This window comes from Nycticebus coucang, chromosome 9 (genome assembly GCF_027406575.1).
Source record: "Nycticebus coucang isolate mNycCou1 chromosome 9, mNycCou1.pri, whole genome shotgun sequence".
Taxonomy (NCBI): Eukaryota; Metazoa; Chordata; class Mammalia; order Primates; family Lorisidae; genus Nycticebus; species Nycticebus coucang.
The window spans coordinates 65,628,202-65,635,171 of NC_069788.1; the positions used below are offsets into that span (position 1 = coordinate 65,628,202).

General features: G+C 45.7%; 1 pseudogene; it reads right to left on the minus strand.

The window, feature by feature from the left end:
- Window positions 1–1,809: 1,809 nt before the first annotated feature.
- LOC128594584 (poly [ADP-ribose] polymerase 1-like) lies at window positions 1,810–6,701 on the minus strand (annotated as a pseudogene).
- Window positions 6,702–6,970: the final 269 nt, after the last annotated feature.

The window sequence follows — 6,970 nt, forward strand, 5'->3', positions numbered from 1 at the left end:
TGGAAGACAGATTGCCAGTGGAGACTGGATTAGAGAAGACAAATAAGTAAGCAAAAGGGTCACTGCAGGGGGTCAGTTGAGGAAGGCTGGCAGCCTGTGTGAAAGAAATGGCTGTGCCAGATGTATTGCCACACCCCTTGTAATCTGAGCCATTAACTAGGAGGTAGAAATTAACAGGACTTGGTGACTGGCTGACCACCTGTGATGAGATAAAGAGCAGAGTTATCTGGAAAACAGGGTGAACTGGGTGAATGGGAGGGCCATTCTCAGAGAAAGGGGCAGTAACTCACCAAGTAACCATTACCCCATTATCTGTCATCATCTCATTCAAACCTTGTCTGTTATCATAGGTAAGTATTTGCCAAACTGCCATCCCACTGAGATACAGGCACCTTGAGGACAAGGAAATATGAAAAAATTGACTTTTCTGTTCACTGGTCATAGCGCCTCCTAGCTTGGTCTATGCTACTAGAAGAAACATAGACTCTGGGGTCAAGCAGACCTGGGTTCAAATTCCAATATCACAAGCCACTAATAAAGTGACTCTGGGGCAAATGATTTTTTTTTTTTTTTTAGTTTAGGACAGCCAGGTACTGTCCTAGGCTTGAGGATTTAGGCAGTACATTCCAATGGGGAGACAGACAATAAACTACAAACCTGTAGATAAGCTCATTTAAGACAGTGATTAGTACTATGAAGGCAACCAAACAAGGTAAGATAATAGAAAGTAGAAATGAGAAGAGGTGTTGTTTCTTTTTTTTTTTTTAAGTATGAAATTAGTTTTTATTTTTACCTCAAAATAAATGCTTAACATTTTTCCAAAATCAAAACTGAAGGTGAACACTTAGCAACAAGGGTAGAATGAAGGTGTACAGTTTTCAGCACCCCAGAAAGGTGGCTTTGTCTCATATGTGCTCCTTGAAGTACGAGAACCTAAGATGGGAAAATTCCATTCTCGGCTATAAGCAAGACTCGGGGGTTAATTCCTCCCTGCTTGCTAAAACAGCAGACACGCAGGGATTAATTCTTCCCTGCTTGCTGAAAAGGCCTTGAGAGATGATTCCCTGAGATCCTCACCAAGTCGTAGCTGGAGATTTAGCACCTGTTTGGAGCTAACCTGTTACTCTTCATTCCCTAACTTCAAATTACACAAAACTTACATTTAACCTCTTACGGAGGTGGAAGAACAGAAACAGACAGCCTGGTGTCCTTGTAGTTTATCTTCAAGTTATATGCTCCAGACTTAGAAATGACATGTAGGTGCTTTGCAACATTTATGCTGAGGAGAACATTTTTATGGCAGTCTCAATTAATGCTTTTGTTCTTTATTCTGATCTGATGAGTTTGGATATATAATACAGTGAATAAAGATGTACAATCGCTGTAGGCCTGAGCGAGCCTCAGTCTTCCCTTAATAAATCATTCCATCTGCAGTGATACCTCTGTGTCGTTGATTGGGCTGGTGGACAGCAACAGTAGAAGGATATTTTTCCCTTTTCTGGGTAAACCAGTAAGGGAGATTTCTGCTATGGCTTGGTGTCTTCCATGGGACTAGTCTTCACAAACAAAACAAAACAAAATCTCTTCCCATCTTTTATCGTCAGTTCTAGCTACCAGGACTGTGCTTAGTAAGAATAACCCTCAAACAACCCCTTCCCTGAAACACAACACAAAATAAGGGATTTAAAAAGTTGGGGAAAATCTTTTAACTCGTTCATGTAAAATCCTCTAAGGAGATTTAGTGAAGGTACTACTCAACAGCAATTGAGCCAAACTTTCTGCCTGCGAGTCAGTGTGTGAGCACAGTAGGTGAACTGATACCAGAGTCACTGGGTACCTGAGCCTTGATCACAATTCACCACAGGGATGTCTTAAAATTGAATTTCAGTTTCAGCAGATACTTCAGATTTACCTGAGCAATATCATAGACAATGTACTCGTTATATAGTAGACACATGCCATTAAAAGCGGATGAGATCCAGGTCCCCAGAAGAACCTCCACACCATCAGGCGTAGTTTTGCCCAAACCTTTGACACTGTGCTTGCCCTTGGGCAACTTGCGGATGTGTGAAGCATGCTTCAGTTCATACGTGTTTTCAAGGGCAACTTCTCCCAACAAGATCAAGTCTATTGGGTCTCCCTGAGATGTATGGCAGTAGTTGGCACTCTTGGAGACCATGTCAGCAAAATAGATCCCTTTACCAAACATAATAGCCCATCACGGGCGCTTCAGGAGGGGCTATCCATAGATCCTGGGACAAGATTCCAGCAAAGTTGGTAGTCCTGGAGTCGTGCCACAGCAACCTTCAGTTATGAAGCTGCTTAAAAGGTTTGTAGCGCTGGCTTTCCCCTTCACGCTCTATCTTAAAGATATCAACAACTTCCAAGTCATATGCATTGTGTGTGGTAGTATGAGTTTTCTTAACATATTTCCTCATGATCTCAGCTTCTTCAGAATCTCTGTCAACTACCTTAATGTTGGTTTTGAGCTTCTCATCATTGACATCAATGGGGTCCTTGCTGCTATCATTGGACCCACCCCTGAGCAGACTGTAGGCCACCTCAATGTCTAGCAGGTTGTCCAACATTTCTACCTTGGCCTGCATGCTGCCTGCATTGTTCAGGAGTAGAGGTCCCTTCATTCCAAAGTCATGGGGGATCAGGGTGTAGAAGCGATTTGACAGATCCAGAATCTAGGAGTCACTGCTCCCCTAGGACACTGCTTGCTGGACCTCACTAAGGATGGAATATGCGGCCTGAATCTGCCTCTTCCTCAGCTTCCCCAAGGGCATCTTCTGAAGGTTGATCTCATATTCCACCATGGCTTTTGTCATACTTTCCACATCAAAGATCTTTTTTTTTTGGCCAGGGCTGAGCTTGAACCTGCCACCTCTGGCATATAGGGCCAGCCCCCTACTCCTTTAAGCCACAGGCACCACTCCAAAGATCATGTTAATAAGCTCCTGTACTGGCTTGGGGAGCTTGGACTTGGTCCCTGGGTTTACTGTCAGCTTCCTCACTGCCTCTTCATCCCGGCCATAGTCAATCTCCAGAGGGTAGAACTTTTGAGGATAGTTGGTGAAATTTTTGGAGTGCCAGGCATTCCCAGTTTTTTCTTCATATAATTTCATGAAGTGCTCAATGGCATCCTCTTTGGACGGCATCTGCTCCAGTTTGTTATTACCAACCATTGTGCCCACACGACCCCAGGACCGGAATATTCAATATGCTTTCCTTGTCATCCTCAAGAAGCTGCAGCTTGTAATAGGAGTTGGTTCCTTTAACAATATCTACCAGGGCGGCGCCTGTGGCTCAGTGAGTAGGGCGCCGGCCCCATATGCCGAGGGTGGTGGGTTCAAACCCAGCCCCGGCCAAACTGCAACAAAAAAATAGCCGGGTGTTGTGGTGGGCGCCTGTAGTCCCAGCTGCTCGGGAGGCTGAGGCAAGAGAATCGCGTAAGCCCAAGAGTTAGAGGTTGCTGTGAGCCGTGTGATGCCACAGCACTCTACCGGAGGGCGGTACAGTGAGACTCTGTCTCTACAAAAAAAAAAACAATATCTACCAGGCCAAGGGTGGTGCTGAAGACCTTCCCGCCTTTTTCTAGGATGTGTGCAGAGTTCTCCAGACCAGAATCAGGATCAACAGCTGCCCCTCCTTTAAGTGGTAATTTCATTTTCTTTTCAGATTTGTTGATACCTTCCTGCTTGATGGGGCCCTTGCTTTCCTTAGAGAGTGCAGACCCTGGCTTCCCTTTTGGGACTGCTACTTCAACAAGCTCTGTGTTCACCTCTGCCCCCCCCAGGAAGACAAAATGTATGCTGAGAACAATTCTGGAAGGCTCTTGGTGGAGACAGAGACATCTTGGAGGAAATCTTCAGATACAATATGAATGTTGGCTTCTTTTACTTCTTCCACTTTCTTTTCTTTTTTTTTTTTTTTTTGTGGTTTTTGGCCGGGGCTGGGTTTGAACCCGCCACCTCCGGCATATGGGACCGGCGCCCTACTCCTTGAGCCACAGGCGCTGCCCTACTTCCTCCATTTTCTTATTCATGTTTTCTATCTCCTTTTTTGCACTGATGCACAGGGAGGCCTTGTTGGCTGTCCCTGTCAATCTTCCCCCAAGTTTTTCAATCATGGCCTTCACTTCATCGTTGTTCTGGGAGAGCTTCCCAAGAGTCAGGATCTTCATGTTAGATAAAGCCTTATGTACAGGAGCAGGGGAGTTCACAGAAGCAGGCGCTAAAGCTGTGGAGGGTAGAGGTGCTGCTGCCACTGGCGTGCTGGTTTCTGAGGGGAATATACGGTCTTGCTTTTTGACCTTCAATTTCTTTTTTTTTTTTAATTTATTTATTTTTATTGCTAGATTATAGCTGTGTACATTAGTGCAATCAAGGGGTACAATGTGCAGGTTTCATATACAATCTGAAATATTCTCATCAAACTGTTCAACATAGCCTTCATGGCATTTTCTTAGTTACTGTATGTAGGCATTTGTATTCTGCATTTAGTAAGTTTCGCCTGTACACATTCTAAGATGCACTGTAGATGTGGCCCCACCCATTACTCTCCCTCCACCAAAACCTCCCCCCTCCCTTCCCCTTCCTTGGCCCTTTCCCCATAGTCTTGTGCTATAGTTGGGTTATAGCCTTCATGTGAAAGCTATAATTTAGCTTCATAGTAGGGCTGAGTACATTGGATACATTTTCTTCCACTCCTGAGATACTTTGCTAAGAAGAATATGTTCCAGCTCCATCCATGTAAACATGAAAGAGGTAAAGTCTCCATCTTTCTTTAAGGCTGCATAATATTCCATTGTATACATGTACCACAATTTGCTAGTCCATTCGTGACCTTCGATTTCTTGAGGTAAGAGATTTCTTGAAATTCCTTTGGGGCCACCCATTCTTTCCAGCTGGGTGTCCGTGTCTTGAACATACACTTGGTCCAGTGTGGGATAAATTCCCACATGTGTGCCACTGAGGCAGGGAAAGGCGAGTTGACATGATTTTTGCTAACCCAGTAGCTGGAAGCTAGCTGCCTTCGTCAGCATATAGAGCCTATGAAGTAGGAAGTAATATTCCATTCGCAGTGACTTTATGATGCGGTTGTTAAGCCCAGATAAGGTCACAGGTTGAGAGCCTGCCTTCTGGAGATACAACCCAGACATTGACGATGTGAGAAAAACATTGTCTTAACAGCTGTCTAGCTTCAAGCTCTGTGGATAAACAGAATCCTAAAGCTTGTCTGTTAAATCTCAATAGGCACATGGAAATCCTGAGTATTATCCCCCTAAGTTTCTGATTTTTACAGATAGTTAAAGAATGTCCATAAATAATGTAAGATGGGATGTTCTGAATAGATATTGTTGATTTTTAGAATTGATGTCCTCAAGCAAAGTTAAAATTAGCTAAGAATTGTTAAGAAGGAAAATTCTTTGATTGTAGATTAATGGAGTGTACGTGACTACTTGACTATGTAAGGTGGTCCCAAATAAAGCTCATTTGCTACAGGCCAATTAGAGATGTAGCCTGTTTCTTGTTTTCTAAAACATTACAAGAGCAAGCCTGCATTCGTGGCAAAGCTGCTGTTCCCTCGCATCCTCCTTCACCACAACAGTCCAGGCAGTGATGTCTCCAGTATAGTAATAAGCATCACTCTTGAAGACCAGGTGGCCCGAGCATTCCTTGCAGAGAAGGAGAGCAGCAGATGCCATCAGCTACTTGGTCCAAAATCGCTGCCTCCCCAGAGGTGCTTGCTGCTTAGTGAAGACAAGTAGCTCTTTCAGGTCATGGGTCGAACACGCTTTCTTTAGCTCATCCTTGACGTTCCAGATCAGGTTGTTATGGGCCTTGAGGGCTTTTTCAAGCTTACCATCCTTGCCTTTTTCTTTTTTAGATTTCTTCTTGGCCACTTCACCATTCCATCTATCTCATTGCCTTTTCTCTTTCCTTCACTCTTGACTCCAGGGAGCTGCTTCCTCAAGGCTTCTTTATCCTCTGCAGTGAGGAGGCTGAAGCCCTGGAGCTGGCTCACGCTGTACTCGGGCCGGAAACTCAGCTTCCCCCTATTCTTTTTTTGTTTTGTTTTGTTTTTTTGTTTTTTGTTTTTTGTTTTTTTTTGGCCGGGGCTAGGTTTGAACCTGCCACCTCCGGCATATGGGACCGGCACCCTACTCCTTGAGCCACAGGCACCGCCCTTCCCCCTGTTCTTGACAAAGCAGTTTGGGTGGTACCAGCGATCTTCTCTGGGTGGTGGCTGTGGCTTCTCTGGGTCCAGCTGTGGCTTCTCTGGGTCCAGCATCTTCCTGGACTGGCGCATCCGGCCCTTTTCTAGCTTCTCCACACACCCTCTGCACGTGCTTCTGTTGCACTTGGATATTCTGCTGCAAAGTCTTCCAAGGTCTTCTCCGTCTTGCTGCCACCTCTGGCCTGGCCTTTGCCAGTCACTCCTCCAGCCTGTGAGGTCTTCTTGGCTTTCTGCCAGTTGTCCCACCGCAGCAGAGATCCCATCCACCTCCATGTCAGGGTGCCGGAGAGAGTGGCCCACCTTCCAGAAGCAGGAGAAATGGTACCAATGTGGGACTGCACCATCATGGCCATCTGGAGCGGGTCCTTGGGGATGCTCTCGCTGCATTTCTTCCAAGAAGCACACCGGCCCTTGGCGTACTCGACTCTGCAGAGCTTATCCGAGGACTCTGCCATCCTCACCCTAGGGACTCGTGCTGCCGCCTGGCAGCCCTGCCTGCCCACGGGCACCGGAGTGCCCAGAGCCGCCACCGCTCCCAGAGGGATTCAGAGGTGTTGCTTCTTTAAATAAGATTATCATGGAAGGCTTCTCTGAGCTGGGCACATTTTAGCTTACACTGCCTGGGGAACTATAGGCAGAAAATTGTCATATGGGGTAGAGGATACAGCAGGTGCAAAGGCCCTGAGGTTTGTACTCACTAATTGTTAGTCCTCATCTTCCTCTC